We start from the raw sequence: 16,710 nt of genomic DNA on the forward strand, positions 1-16,710 counted from the left end.
GAAATCGTGTTTGTTAACCCAGCTGAACTTTGGAAAGATCACACACGACAGAGTAGCTGTAGGCCACCGCAGATTAACCAAAGCAGAATTCAATAAATGAGATGAACTTTGCTGACCCACAGACCTCCAAACGTCCAAGGTTATACATAGACTTGTAAAGAACTGGATTTTGAAGACTTAACACACTAGCATGAGAGAGTAAATGGCACACTGGCAGCCTTCCATTAAACAGCAGCGCTGTTTGCTTTTGTGACAGAGTACAAAACTTTCCAAGTATGATTACCAAAGAATTGATTCCAATGGTATTTGAACCTCAGATATGACATTAGAAGGATGAAGCACCATTTTAAGGCATTATAAAAATATGATTCTTAATCAGATTAGAAAGAAGAACTAAGTTGGACAATGAACATTAAAGAAGAAAGGTTAAAACCATTGTGTAGTCCCAAACAAACACACTGGCCAATCCTTCTTTTTATGGAGAACTTGGGTACATAAAGGTTTATTGATTCTCAGATAACAGAATTGATCTAACATTTAAAAAAACTTCATTGCCTTTAAAATATCACTAACAATATGAGTCTTTTCTTTACTACTTTGAACTATGAAACACTGTGAAATAAATATGACAGTGTTTATCTTTGTATTATTTTAATGTTCTGCCTTCTCATTTAATCTTCTATATTTTGCTTTAAAACATTTACCTCCCTCTAAGAGGTTGTAAGGACTTCCCTTTTCATATCTATGCATAGTCACAATATTTAAAGTGCTAGAAATATGCCAGCATTTCCAAATCCCAGTAGTGATGCTACATATTGGCAGTTTCCAGTGTAAGGGTGTATGTGTATTATTTATTAAATAAGGTTGAATTGAAACTACAGCAAAATCACGTGTGTAGCTTAGACAGAGATATTTATAGACCTAGAGCTATGTGATAGAACTGCAGAAGGCAAAGTGATCCTTTCTGTCCTGGAAATGTTTGCTCTTAGGTTACTACCTCCAAGACATGTTTCCTCATGTATCAATTGTATGTGATGACCATTTTGTGCTTTGAAGTACTTATAAATCAAAGAAATCATTGTCCATCTTCATTGCACTTAAATACTAGTTTTTAGCAAGAATGAATAGCCTGGAGTATCTCAAGTTTTCCATAAGAAGCAGGAAATGGTCAAGTGTGATATCAGTGTGTGATGGTAGTATAAAACATGTATCCCTAATTCCTTCTAAGAGTATTTATGAACACATTTCTTAACTATTTCCCTACTTCCACACGGTATCCTGTGGGCACCCAAGGGCATTGCTCAGCTCAGTCATATGGCTGCTTGAAGCTGACTCATTGTTCCCAGAAGAGTAATTCTATCCAATATGAGTTTCATTGCTACCAAAATATATTAGTTTACCCTTTAGGATCTGAAATTTATAATTATCATTTTGGAGACTCCAATGCATTCCAGAGTGTAATGTGCATGTACTAGTGCCTGTCTCTAAATTCATGTACACACACACACACACACACACACACACACACACACACTCCACAAACTATACTTTAAAAATCAAGTAAGGAGCTCTGTCTGGATCCTAGCTATTCACTTCCCTACACACTGCCCTCTGCTCTCTATTTATCAGGATTCAAATGAAAGGGACAAGGAAATCATATTTTGTAACCAAATAAATAGTTACCATAGGCCCTTAAAATTAATGTTATAAATGTCAATGACACCATGCAATTGAACAGGGGGGATCAGAGGATGTCCTTTCTTGAAAAATTTTGAGTATAGAAACTCAACTGTGTAAGGAATATGGGGAAAGCTACAACAGCAAATTATCCAACACTTCTACCACACACCAGCCACCAAACAGAAATTAATTACGATGAAGAATTATACAAAGTCTGAGCATGTACTTGTGATTCATTTTTTTTTTTGTCTGTGTCTTCTCCATAAATTGCCTTGATCCATGTAAAGTGAAGACATCTCTAGCAAGAGGCTGTTAGGCATTTTATACTATTGGAGTTTGATAATGTACTCAGAAAAGAATGCCAGGCATATAGTAGAATCTTAAACATTTGTTGAAAGAATGACTGGTTATAACTACTTTTCAAAGGCAAAATAAATCAGTTGTCACCCTGGATATATTTGGAAAGCCATCAGCAAATGGCTTTTGTAAGGAAGATTGCAGATGCTAGTTGGGAGAATCTACTGTGTAGTAGGTTTGTTTACTCTACTGCAGAGTTTTTGTGCAGAACCCCTAGGGGAAATCTTTTATTGTAGTTACTCCTAGGCTGGCAGGCAGTGCCTCTACTCCACAGCAAGATCTCAAAGCAACCCCATGTCCTCTCTTCATGTCCCTGCCATTTATCCATCCAGTTGTTAACACATTTTAAATTCTGACAGGTTATTTCACTTCCAAAATGATACTAAGAGTCACACATGTCAGAACTCCACTTGATAAGTTGTGTTCATTTCAAATGTGGTATGTGAGCACTGAATCCTCACTCTTTAAATCCTGCAAAGTGTATCAATAATTATGCCAAATCCATCCAACAGTTGATTGAGGTGTTTTCAGTTTGATATGGGTGTCAAAAATGTGAACATTATTCAGATCTTTGCCTGGTGTGCTGAATGGAAAAAAAAATCCATTCATACATTATAGATTTATTCCTAATGTGAAAATTAGACAAAAGTATCTTGGATTCCCACACATTTTCTTTGTGGTTACAAAGGTGACTTTGCTACCTGACATCCGGTCCCTCTTTATCATACTTAGTTATGTGTGTCATGTGTTAAGGATCTAAGCAGAACACAGATTTGTATAATTCTTGGATAATGCTTTGAAAAGAAACACTTTGCAACTGCAGTATCTAATCTATTTTTAAAATCTTCTGAATTAACTTTATGCTTCCACTATTTAGTTGTGATATTCCCAATTTATGCTAAAACAGACAGACAGAAATAAGCGATGAAGAATATGAGAACTATAGTCATATTTGTAAAGTAGTGTCATGAGGGACTAATATAGTAATCCAGAAAAACTCAAAATATGTTTTAAAACCAAATCATTGCAAACATAAAGAAAAAAAGTAATAATAATTTCTAAAGACTATACTTAAAGGCCACCATTCTATATATCAAATTTACTAGGAATAAGTTTAAGAAAAATTACTTTAATTTTATCTTCTAATCTTAAAGCCTGTAATAAGTATATTATCAATTAGATATGTTAAGTAAATTGATCTCTGGTGTATTTGTATTTTTTTTCAGATGTGGATCTTTGGTAACACAGTTGAGAATTATTTTCTCTGTGTAGAATTATTTTCCAAGTCAAGGGGGACAGTGAACTAAGGTTAACGTCTGAACATAAATTTGCCATCATCTTTTAATTTTTTGGCCTTGAGCTCTGACCCAAAGCGGTGGTAAGAGTTCATAAGGCCAGGACCCAGGGAAACAAACACTGGTCTTTGGAGTCTGGGCACTGACCTTAGAAATGTAAAATGAATCGGTTGTTTCTAAGGATATTGTTATAGTCAGATATGTTAAATGAGAGACAGACAGACAGACAGACAAACAGATTTGAAATGCAAGTTTAGCAAATTTAGAGCAAATACATATACATATTATTTTTCATCCCTATCCTGCTCTTAAACCCACAGTTAAGAGAGTTAGGCTTCTGACTTTTAATGAATCACTGTGAATTTTGATTACATACGTTACTCCAACCCTCGGCTGGGGGACAATTATAGTTCATTATATGCATCTCAAGTTGTTTATTCCGTATGATGCACGAGGATGTTTAAGGACTTGTTTCTGCCAAGAGCTTCCCCCCACCACCACTAAATAATTTCACAACAGAGTAAAAACACATGGACTTTATATGAAGCAAAAATAGAAGTGATATAAGGGTTGTATTTTTATAGCTGTATTTGAGTACATTTCAAATGAATGTTTGTTAAACAGGGGGAAAAATCAGACTGGCATTGTCGGGATTCTAAGCGAATTAGGTGAGGCAGGGACAGGAAGAATCCGAGTAGCTTGCATTTAATTAGCACTTACTGGTACAAAATAAATTAGACAGATTTGTCTTGTTTTATGAGCAAGATCCTGTTTTTCTATTTCATTTTCTTTGTGCTTTTGGTGAGGACGGATCTGGCGCTCTGGATACTAACTAGGCACTAAATCAATTGGTGCTTTCTCCGACGGTCTGCTTGCAAACCGGTGCCAGACCCACTGGTCCTTTGTGTACTGCCCGCCCTGCATGTGTCTGGGCTCCCCTGGCCAGTCCGTTTTTTTTGTCTCTGATGGTTAATAAGCTTTGAGCCTAGTAGTCAAATGTGGTGGGAACGGGGACAAGACGAGGGTCCTTACTGAAGGTGTTTGTTGTTAAATAGAACAATTCAGCTGTCTCTTTAGAAAACTTGACAAAAGGAAATGCTCCCTGCTGAGAATTTTCTTAGCCTGTTGCACAAAAGATGAAGTTTGTTTAAGAAATTGCTGCTAAAGAAAGCGTCAACCCATTAAGGTAATTATATGGAACCTGTGCCGTATAACAGCTTAATTGATGTTAATGTTTGTCTAATTGGTGATTGGGAGAGTGCAAAGGACTAAAGGTCTTCCGAGCACTTTCAGTCACGGCTCTGAAAGGGCTCTTCTGGTTTTCACAGTTATAACAATGCCCGCGCGTCTTTCTCAGATTACGCCTTGTTTTCAGCCCCTTGCAGCATTCTGCTCCACTACTTAAAGCGTAAAAGAAGGGTGAAGAGCCATTGTCTAATGCAGCCTTTTTCAAAGAGTGTTTCTGACAGGAATTGTTCTAGGAATCAGGCAGGAGAGAAGGGAGTGTGAGAGGTGAAAGCCGCTATCACCCACTTGTGCCGCCTCCCCAATGAGCAGCAAGAGCCGCCTAATTGCTGCATCTGTTTTTTCCCCCTCCCCTCCAAGCCTCCCTTACTCTTAAACAAGATCCTTACACCATTGCCACATGTTCCTGTGGAATCTCAAACAAAACAAAACAAAACAAGAAAGAAAAAAAAATGTACCCCAACCTTGCTGACATTTTAAAAAATTGGCGTAAAAGGAACCGTTAAGAAAGCACATACAACAATTAAATGCATGCACAAAATCTATGAACTTTTATCTTTTCTAAACTTCCATGGACTGCATGGACACATTTGCAAATATGTGCAGATAAATACACATAGGTGCTTAAGCATGCATGTGTGGCTTTTCATTGTAATGATACAGTGTGTTTATTACATGGACACTTGTACATGCAGATACAAATGTATAGGTTTGGAAATCTAGTATTTGTATACATATGGAAAAGTCATTAAATATGTCATCCATCCTTATAGTTTAATTTAAAAAATCATAGTAAACATTGTTGATCTGGGTTATAAAACTCAAAGGCTTCAATATTTTGAATCTCAAATTAAGTGAGTGGGGAGCCAAGACTTTTCTTCTAAAAAAATTCTCAGCTTACACACTCATTCACACACACACACACACACACACACACACACACACACCCCAGACACACACACACACATACACACACACACACCAGACACACAGACACACACACACACACACACACACACACACACACACACACACACACTTCACTTCACTTAACATGACCCCATCCTGAAAAGTTATAGCTCTCCGGGCTTTTCAATTTTTATGGTTTACATTCCTATATTTACCAGATTGATATTTTCCTGTTTGTTCTCTAGAAGATTCCCTTTCTACATACAGAGTGTATTCATGTGCTCACTTAATGAGGAAATGACGAGTTGTTATCAACCTTATTAAACATACACCCAGAAGATATCCATTTTAATAAGGGGCCAATTACTAAGTGTGTCTTCAGTTAGAAAGAACTTAGCTTTTACCTTGTTCTTTGGCTCTCCATGTCTCTAATTAATTGAATCTTGAAATCGTTGGACTTTCAGCTTAAGAGAAGACTGAAGAAGGGGACTTAACAACACTGCCTATTCCTTTATGTCTAGAATGGGGGGAAAAAAAAAACACCTGTAATGCTAAAAGACTCAGGCTTTTGTCTGTTTCTAATATTACTTTTCTGCCTAATTGCCATCACTGCCACGTACATTAGGCCCTTTTTCAGCAGGGTTAAAACAGGGCCAGTGATGAATGGAAAACTGATTGTACTGCTGTCAAACTTGAATGCGAGGCTCATTCTAGAGATAGAAGTACGAGGAAAAGGACAGAGAATTGCACTTCATTAAAGCTCCACCAAGCTGATTGGAGTGGAGGAGGTAATTGAGATTTAAAGTGGCATTCCCATCACACTGTCCCTTTTTCAACTTAACAACTGTCATTCAAGCCACATAGGGCAACAATTGGCCAGATTTCCCAGCTCTTCTGAGTAATAAAACAGACACTCACCTTCTGGCTATTCGTTTTACTTACTTTGTTCTAATTTCCAATTCATGTGTCATTAGTGAACGAAGATTGACAAGAAATAGCTTTGACCTCACAGATTTGACCTTCAACCCCCAAGACCCAACTCCAGTCTGAACATAGGTTGGAATATGCTAAGAAACACCTTTCCTTTGCACACGCATGAATGGCATTTTTTTTCGTCATTGTACCACCCCCCGCTTGCCACTACATTTAGACTATGAGACATGTCAACTGCCTGTCACTATTACAATAGCCACAGCAAACCAGAATGTTCCCCAGATCCAAGGGGAACTTCCTGAACAAAGAGTAAATTTTATTGCACAGATTTTGGAGACCCCCAATTTGTAGTGCCATAATGAATGTATCCCACGGACAAATAGGTAGTTGTTAATTATCCTAGCTATTTCTTTTTTTAATGTGCTAACAACACAGGACACAGAGCCTCATATCCTGCCCGTTACCTGATGATCTCATCACAGTTGAAAAGCTGGCAGTCTGGGAAGAAGACATTATTACAGCAACTATGCATAACAAAGCACTACATGAGCGTAATCCTTTATTTTCATGATTTAAAAAAAGAAAGTGTGATATTTTGGAAACAGATGGGTTTGGCTACACGGTTACTAAACTAACTGAAATACTTTACCTCTGGTATCACTGTAAGATCAACATAACCCTTATATTTTCCTTAGTTCATTATCTTAAACAATTGTGCATCATTGGTATGACAGTTGGATAAGAAAAAATTCTCAAAGGTCAAGACCCGTGACCTTAATAAGAACCCTCAATGAGTTTAAAAGTAATTTCTGTCTTGCAAATGCTTTGAACCAAAATCTGGTGGCTAAGCAGTTGTTACTATTTCTTCATCTTGAGTGACAACATGCTGGTGATTCTAGTGTTAAAAATTCTAAAAAAGTGAAATATACCACATTAGTGGCTCACATTTGAAAGCTTAACCAGGTCCACTTTAAGGTGAAGCATTTTGAAAACACTTCAAAGCATTGGCTTTGACTTCATGTTGATATATTGATGAGCTGGGAATTAATTTTCATTCCATTCCTCTGCAGTTTTCTTTGACATCATGGCCGTGGGACTGCAATGATTTCATTTGAAGGAACACTGTGGACATTTGATTTTCTTGGTAATATTCTCCTACTATATCACAGGTTTGCATAGCTCTCTCTGCTCCACTGTATTTTCAGAGTTTATTGCTAAAAGGAGTATACATTATGTTATTTTTAAAGGAGAAGACACTTGCTTTCATGATCATTCATAACTGTTACCTTTTCATCTGTGAATACTCACAAAGCCATTACCTTCAGAACCTTCGAGTAAACTCAAAACTGGTTTCTTCTGAACATGGTGATTAGCATATAAATGAGTCATTTCAGAATAGGACACACTTTATGAGTATAAAACAGTAAGAGTTTACAAATATTCAAAAATATTTAGGAAGCCTAGTATGAAAAGTTAGTCTTTATCAAACCGAGGCCACAATTATGTGTGCAATGTGCATTCAGTATGATGGTGTCACATATTTGCTTTGGACTATATCACACGCCTTCCCTGTTGCAATAGAAATTTTTTAAGACAAATGCTAAAGAAAGTTCTCTGCATTTGGAACCTTCCTATCTATTGGGTGAATTTTCAAGTTCTTCTAGGTCAGAGACAGTCGAAACTTTGGTTTTATCTCAACAGCAAATTAGGGGGTCATCAAAAATAAATCTCTGACTGTTGGTAGTTTCTGTAAAGCTGCCTTTCATCCCACACCTGCAACAATTACCCTGTGTTAGTGAAGCTAACAAGAGTCAGGCCACAGGTCAAGGGTCAGGGCACTGTCAGAAGGAAGTTATTCTCCAGTCCACTAAATCTCTTATCATTTTCATCTAATGTGATATCCACCTGTCAATCACAGGGCGTCAGCCATTGTCTTGTTCTATGTGGTGTGCCTTTTTCCTCAAAGAGAACAGCTCATTATTTTTCGTATAATTGACATTTTTCTGTCTTTAAATTTTTATTTCTGAAATAAATAGAACAAACTTATGAACGCTTAAAGAGCTAATATTCTTACATGAAAATGTAACAAGAATGATACTAGAATACTTTTCAGGTATGAGTGCTTGATTGACTGAATGAATAATTAATATATAGCAATGGTGGAATTGTGGAGGCAAAACTTTACAACTTTGGGTGATCTTGAGTGAATGTGGGAGCAAGCTTACCCCACAGATTACAGACTAGCACACCATTCTACTAATAAGTGCATTTTTAGGACAGAATAAAGCATTGTAGGGGAATTGGGTTTATGTTGGGCTTCCACTGAGTTATATATACACAGCTGTGTCTGTTTCTGCTGTGCTGGGAAGGGATGAAAGCCAGTTTAGAAGATGATGCTGGGAAGGTTCTGTTAACCCAACCAGGCAGTATACAAATCGCAAAGCTCCTTGTCAGGACCTTCAACTCACTAGGAAATTCTTGTCTCAAAGTGTCTTCCTGAAACACAAACACAACAAGTAAATAAAACCCCCCAACATCTCAGGGCTTTGAAAGAACAAGTCAAAAGTTACTTAATCACAAGGAAATTTCAAGCTGCAATTTTTTCCTTGAAAATTGTAAAACAGATCTTGGAAAGATCTGGCCACCACTGCTCTCCTGGAGACTTTTATTAAAAGCACAGTGAATGAAAAGTTGTAGAATGAAGTGCAGGAAACTACAGGCTTCACCCTCAATTTTGTTATTAGCCAGTTAGACAGCCTTGGTCTAGGTTTCTCCATCAAGTGGACTTATCTCAGTACTCCTAGCTCCACCCATCTGTAGAGCTTTTGGATTGTTCCATAGTCTGAAATGACAAATTCTCCTTTGTACTCCTTGAAGAGTTGTATGTCAATTGCTAACAAAATATCCATACACCCATGCACAAACCCTTGTACTTTTTTTAAGACAGAGGCAATGTCTCCTCTTTCTTTCTTCCTTTCTTTTTCTCACAATGAAGTAAAAAGTGCCTGATGAACTGAATGATACATCCTAATCCATCCCTTTTCTATCTTTAATCATTAACAGGAAGCATTTGCTTTCAGATGTACACCAGTTTGGATGATAAATTATATGATAGTCATTATTTTCTCAATGGAAGTAGAAGCGCTTGTATTGCTAATTTACTTGAGATCAATTAATGTCACTCAGACTCATCTTCTCTTTACAAATAACTCCAATCCTCCTAACTTTCTTTATCTTCCACTTTAAAGTTTGGTGATTAGTCTAAGAAACAACTGAAGCATAGATTTGGACTTCTTCATGTGCTGTCTGTCACTCAATATTTCAATCAGCAGGCTCAGAAACAGCCCTCAAGCAATATATAAGGCTTTATCCCCAGCTTTATTGAGCTGCATCTGAATACCTTACATTGTGTTAGCAATTTTTAACATAATCAACTTTCTATTTTATTTTTATGTTTGTATATTTGCTCTATTATTACAGGCTTTTTTATTGGAAAAATAATGATGTAGCAGCAAGCAAAAATAACACCATGTTCCATTAGACTTTGGGAAACACTAATTTTGTAGTCAGAATTTACTTGAGATGATGAAGATGGGATGTACTTTGTCTTGATGGTAATAAATGGTACTTCAAAGTAAGACAGCATAGTTCAACAGTCGATGTGCGACTCTCTGAGTCTGTGTGAAGATATAAGTTAGAAATATCACCTGCCATGATGTCAGTGAAAAATAGTTTCTTCAAAGCCATTCCTGGATTCAAGTTCATAATCCATGACTTTCATGTCATGTGTTTGAAGCAAACCCCTCATTTGTTCTGTCTATGTAATGATACATTTAAGATGCTGACCAAGAGCCTTGATGCAAAACAAATAAAAACACAAGAGAAAAAAAAACATTTGGTTTTGAAAACTGAAATTATGGTTTAGAGAAGAAATAATATTTTCAGCATTTTAGGTTTCCAATAGAAATATTGACATTTCTTGTGAGCTTTTTAAGAGCCTTTAATAGTTAGTCCCAAGTATATGAAGTTTGACTCCAACTTTGACTGTTGAGATAATATATCAGGAAATAGTCTCAGATGATAATCAGAATGAAGAATCTGATTCTGATACCAGACTTCTGTTTTCATTTAATTCTATTACTGCTTTTTCATATTTTTGGGCAAAATTACAGAACTGAAAACATCAAGCAGTCTTTCAGGTGAGTCATGGAAGTGACTCCTCACTAAGCCACAGCATTGTTTTTAAGTGCATCACTGGCACAGCTTACGAGGAAAAGTAAGAGTGGGTGCTAGGAAGATTCATTAACTCCCAAATCTTTATTTTTTTTTAATTTATTTTAATTTATTTTGCAATACAATTCAGTTCTACATATCAGCCATGGATTCCCTTGTTCTCCCCCCTCCCGTCCCCCTCACCTTCCCCCCAATCCCCCCCCCCCATTCCCATCTCCTCCAGGGCAAAGCCTTCCCCACAGACTGAGGTCAACCTGGTAGACTCAGTTCAGGTAGGTCCAGTCCCCTCCTCCCAGGCCGAGCCAAACAATCCTGTATAGGCCCCGGGTTTCAAACAGCCAACTCATGCAATGAGCACAAGATCTGGTCCCACTGCCTGGATGCCTCCCAAACAGATCAAGCCAATCAGCTGTCTCACCCATTCGGAGGGCCTGATCCAGTGGGGACCCCTCAAATTAACTATATCCTTAACTTTACTTCTACTTAGTAACACTGGCTTTGGGTGAGTACCACTGAACCAGTAAAGAATATCAGTATTTCCTAGGTTTCTCAAAATTTCATAGTTCTTTTCTATGAACAACTTGTAAACAAATCTGAATTTAGCGCTTCCAAAAAAGGAAGAAATGATGTCAGTTTCTGTGATTGAGTTATGCACGTTCAAGTAAAGAAAACTGGATTATTTTCAAGACAAGCACCTCCATTTTTTTTTTTTGTGTGTGTGTGTGTGTGTGTGTGAAAGACAAGTGTATTCATTGAACTAACCTCTGAAGATTTTACTGTACACAGTTAAATGCCCACTAAGCTCTCTTTCCTCAACATGAAAGCTAACAAAAATCCAACCAAAACAGCTCTAATTAAGTGCATGGAGGTCGGCCTCAAAATCAATCCAGCTGAGCACAGGAGTTAGAAAGCTGGAGATACGATGGCTTCGATGTGAATATTCTCTGGTTTTAATTTAAAGGTATTTAGGTAAGGGAAAGATATGTCCAAAATAGAATGTGGTGTCAGCTCTGTCTGCGGTACGTCTCCTGTAAGTTTGTTGTTTCATGTGCTCTGGTTCTGTTTACTATTAATACTTCAGGTTGTGAAAAATCTCTCATCTCATACAGATTCAGAGTCCACACTACAAGTTAAGAAAACTATTTATTTTGAAGTAATTTTATTCTTCTATAACCATAAAGAATAATGCACCATGAACCAGGATCTGAGTTCCTTTTCCCCAAGGAGAGATGAAAAAGTACACCTTACTATTGAAACCAGATGCTCACATTGATACCAATAAAACACAGAACATCTCCATCACCACAAGGCACCTCCCTCTTGCTGTCAATTACAATATCTAATCTCCCATCTCTACACTCACCTAACACTTGGCAACTGCTAACTGTTCTCTATTTCTGTAATTACTTGATTTCAGTTATAACACAGAATCGTATAAATATGTAACTCTTTAGGATGTTTTTTAATCCAACATAATGGTGATCAGTCTATATGGCCTGCTTTTACTTATGTCTTTCTTTTATTGTTTGGTTGCAACAAATGAAATGCAAATTCATTTTTTTAACCAATAAGGTCACTGAAAGATGTCTGAAATCTTTCCAGTTTAGAAAGACTAAAATTTGAGTGGCTAGTTAGAGAGATGGCTCAGCTGTTTGGAGAGCCCATTGCTTTTGCAGTGGACTCAGATTCAGGTCCAGTGGCTACAGCAGATGTCTCCTAACCATTTATAAGTCCAGGTTCAGAAGATCCAATGTACTCTGGCCTCTGCAGAAACCTGCACAGATATGGTGCACATAAACATATGCAAGCATATATATACAAATAATTTCAAAAATAAATATTAAAAAAGTCAACTGCCATGAACAATCATGCCCATTTTTTTTGAGTGAACATACATTTTCATGTCTGAGATAAATGCCCAGAAGTTCAATTGATAGAAACAGTGGAAATTGTACGCTTTCTTCTATAACCCCCAAACTGTTTTCCAGCCTTGACTAAATCATTTTGTATCCCCCCAGAAATGTTTCAGTAATCCAGCTTCCTTGTTTACATTTGATCATCTGATTCTTTTATAATTTACTCATTCAGACAAGCATTAAGTACTAACTTATGTTTTTTAATCAATAAAAATTAATTCTTAGGAAAAATGTAAGTTCATAGCTCACACAATTAAGTAGAAAATCTAGTTTCCATATGTGCTCATAAAGGCATGCCTAACTGTAGCTGTAGTTACTCTGTTCCTGCCTGGCTCCCGCAGCCCTCAGACCCAAGTAAACACACAAAAAACTTATATTACTTACAAACTGTATGGCCTAATGTCTCAGGCTTCTTGCTAGCTGTTCTTATATCTTAAATTAACCCATTTCTATTAATCTGTACCTTGCCACGTGGCTCGTGGCTTACCCATAACTGACATCTTGCTACTCATTGCAGAGGCTGGCAGCATCTCCTGACCCAGCCTTCTTCCACCCAGCAGTCTCCTCTCTCCTTGTCCCGGCCACACTATCCTTCCTGCCTGTCTACTGGCCAGTCAGTGTTTTATTTATCAATCAATCATAGCAACATATATTCACAGCATACAGGACATCCCACAGCCCCTAACTCCATTGTCATAGGCATCTCGCACCATAGTTGGGCGTTAGTGATGGTCAATGTTACATAAACAATCCATAGTTTATTTTCAGGTTCACTGTTGAGAATCACAATCTGAGGGCTTTGGTAAATGTATAATGGTAGGCTTCCACCATTGTAACATACAGATTAGTTCACTGTCCTAAAAATCCCCTGTGCTCCAATTTATTTATTTTCTTCTCCAGTCCCTGACAACCTCTGACTTTCTTAACTGTCTACCTAGTTTTGCCTTTTCCAGAGTATCTCATAGTTGGAATCAGATGATGTGTAAACTCTCCAGGCTGAATTCTTTCACTTAGTAATATGCATTTGAATTTCCTCCATGGCTCAGTTATTCATCTGCTTTTAGTGCTTACTAATACTCTACTCTTTGGGTATACCAGAATTTACCCATTTTTCCCATTGAGGAAGATGTTTGCTTCCAAATCTGGGCAATTATGATTAAATCTGTTTTAAACATTTGTGTGCAAGCCTTTGTACAGGGATGTACTTTCATTCATTTGAGTCATTATCAAGATGTACAGTTACTGGGTCTAATAATATTCTTGCTTTTATAAGAAACAGACAGTATTCCATTCTGAATGTACTATGTTACATTTTTAGGAACAATGAATTCAAATTTCTCTTTCTCACATCCTCACCAAGCTCTGATCTATTGGTGTTTGGGACTCAGGTCATTCAAATAAGTCTCTGTTGTTTTAACTTACAGAGACATATGACATACTATGTTGGACCATTTTATAGTTTCCTTGCAATTTCTATTTCTTCTTTGGTGATAATTTGTTCAGGATTTCTGTTTATTTTTAAAACTGGATTATTCATATTCTTAATGAGTTTTAACAGTTCTTTGTGTATGTTGAATAGCAATCCTTTATTAGATGTATAATTTGCATATCTTTTTTGTGGCTGGGGGTCTGCATTCTTGCTCCATGGTTGTGCTTTTAACTCATAACTTTCTACCAGCTCATTGTGTTGAACTCCTCTTCATGTCTGCACTTCCTATGTGTGTATGTTCCTCCACTATTGTTCTGTGTGCTTTGTTTCCATTATCTATTTGGAATGTTTACATCTTTTTTACTTTATTTTTGGTTTATTTTAGCAACCCTTTATATATTCCAGAGTGTTAAGGAAAATGTGTTTTGCAAATATTTCCCACAGTGTACAATTTTTATTGTTTGTGCATGTACATACACACAGGTAGTCTTGACATAGAGCCCAGTCTTTCATGCTTGTTAGATATTTCCTACCATGGCAGAATCCATCATGCTGTGCTCAAGCTCAAATGCCGTATCTCTGGCAGCCTGCATGAATGAGACACCTGAACTAGGAAGCTGCTCTTGCCTCCATTTCTGTGCGTTCAGAATCTTTTTTTAAGGTTTTCCAGGTCTATGTGGATCATGCCCCACATTGGGTGCCACTTGTTAACATCAGTCCACATGGGTCTATTTAGTGGATATTAGGGATTTATTAAGATATAAATTGAGGAAATACACTCATGAATACAGAACTGAGTAAACAGCTGAAATCATCCTCTGTTCTGACTGGGAGAAAATCCACCTGGCTGTCCGATCACACCAGGAAGCCCAATGAAGGGAACGTGCGAGCCCTCTCCCTTTCCTTTTAAGAAGTCAAATACAAAGGCAGGAAGCGCTGCCTCCTTCAGGCAGTATAGCCCAAGGTCATGGGTGGAGCAAATACCACTACATATATCTTCTCTAGTAGTGAAATCCCAGGCCCTTATTTTCTTCACATAACAGGACCTCCTATGAGAGCTTAACAGTTTTTTCCTCAATTCTGATGAATTGGAATTTGTCAATTTTTAGCATTATACATTTCTCTTTAGGAAGCAAACCTAAAAGTTCATTGAAGAATTCTATATCCTGAAGACTTCCGTATTTTATTTATGTATTTATTTATTTATTTAGGAATTTATAGCTTTATATTCTACATTTAAGTCAATGGTCCATTTTTATACCTAGATCAAAACTGATTTTTGATAGTAGATGTCTAATTTCATTAGCACCAATTGCTGAAAAGATTTATTTTCTCTATTAAATTGCATTTTCACTTTTCCCAGAATCTCCTGAGCTGAGCACGTCCTAGGCATCTATTTCTGTGCTGTCTTCTATTCTGCTAGTCTGTATGTCTACCTCATACATGGTTGACTCCCGTGGCCCACAGGGGATCCTTGAAATGGAGCAATGGATTCTGACATTTTTTCTTCTTTTCAAAGCAAGGAAGCTTCATTTATATCATCCAAACTCTTGGTGTATTTTGGTAAGAATTTGAATAAAACTATATATCAGTTTTGGAGAGAATGGACATCTTTGCTATTTTGAACTTTGAAAGACACAAACACAATATGTTTCTCTGTTTATAAAATCTTCATTGACTTCTCCCATAAGTTTTACAGTTTTCAGCATAAAAGTCTTGCAAATGTTTTGTCAGATTTACTGTTAATTTGCTTTCCTAAATGATTATAAATTTTACTATATTTTTAATTGTCTATCATATTTATTAGAATCATTTAAAATGAATTGATTTAACATGCTTATCTATATGCTGTTACCTTACTCTATTCAAATATCAGATTCAAGAGGTTTATAATATTTGTAGTTGTATATGTGGCATCCCTGTAGACAATTGTGTTACTTGCAAACAAGGAAAATATTATTTATTCCTGTTTACTCCTTTCTTGTCATTACTTTTATTTCATTTGCTACCTTGTTGTGTTCTTAGAACTTCTAGCTCATATCAATGGTTTAGGCAAAGAGAGTTCTCTCAGACTTTGACAGAGACGCAATCTTTAGCCTTTGAGTATAATATTAACTGTAGATAATTAATCTGTAGATGCCATGTATGAATTTTTAGAAACTCCCATCTAGTTTCAAGTTTTTACTAGTTTTTTAAAATGAATTTAATAATCCTTTTCAAGCTCCTACTGATAAAATCCTATCATTTCTCTTCTTCAACTTTCATTGATATGAGATTTTACAATGACTGACTTAAAACACTGGCTTCTTGGAGACTACCTGCTGTGACATCATTCAAGGTAGACATTCAAACTGTATGGCTGCTAGTGTTATTACAAGGAAAGAGGGTAGGATTGGTCTGAGCAGAGGATAGAAAGCCCCTCCTACTCGAGGAAGAGGGAGGTGATAATATCCACTCCCTATGGATCCATCTCTGATTCAACTAGGATAAAAGGTTGATATGAGGAGCTCATTACAGCCAACCAACAAACAAAAAAAACTCTGAAGTTTAGGTTTCTACTTGCCTTTGTTGATACCACCAGTTTTCCTGATGATTTCATGGAAGTAAAGCAATTAATATTTAGATGTTCTTGTCTTAAGAAATTGTCCTTTCCCAGGAGGGAAGACTACTGCTGTGGGATGTTCTGTATGGCAAATGTGTTGCTAGTTAGTCA

The 16,710-nt window shown here is 36.9% G+C and overlaps 1 long non-coding RNA gene across 1 annotated transcript; it reads left to right on the forward strand.

Annotated features, from left to right (window-relative positions):
- The first annotated feature begins 4,156 nt into the window (after positions 1–4,156).
- On the forward strand, positions 4,157–15,673 carry LOC128110720 (uncharacterized). The gene is made up of 3 exons (XR_008218295.1): positions 4,157–4,518; positions 7,490–7,563; positions 15,361–15,673. It is a non-coding gene; the product is annotated as an uncharacterized LOC128110720 (long non-coding RNA).
- Positions 15,674–16,710: the final 1,037 nt, after the last annotated feature.

This window comes from Peromyscus californicus, unplaced genomic scaffold (assembly GCF_007827085.1).
Source record: "Peromyscus californicus insignis strain IS unplaced genomic scaffold, ASM782708v3 Scaffold_15__1_contigs__length_86483966, whole genome shotgun sequence".
NCBI lineage: Eukaryota > Metazoa > Chordata > Mammalia > Rodentia > Cricetidae > Peromyscus > Peromyscus californicus.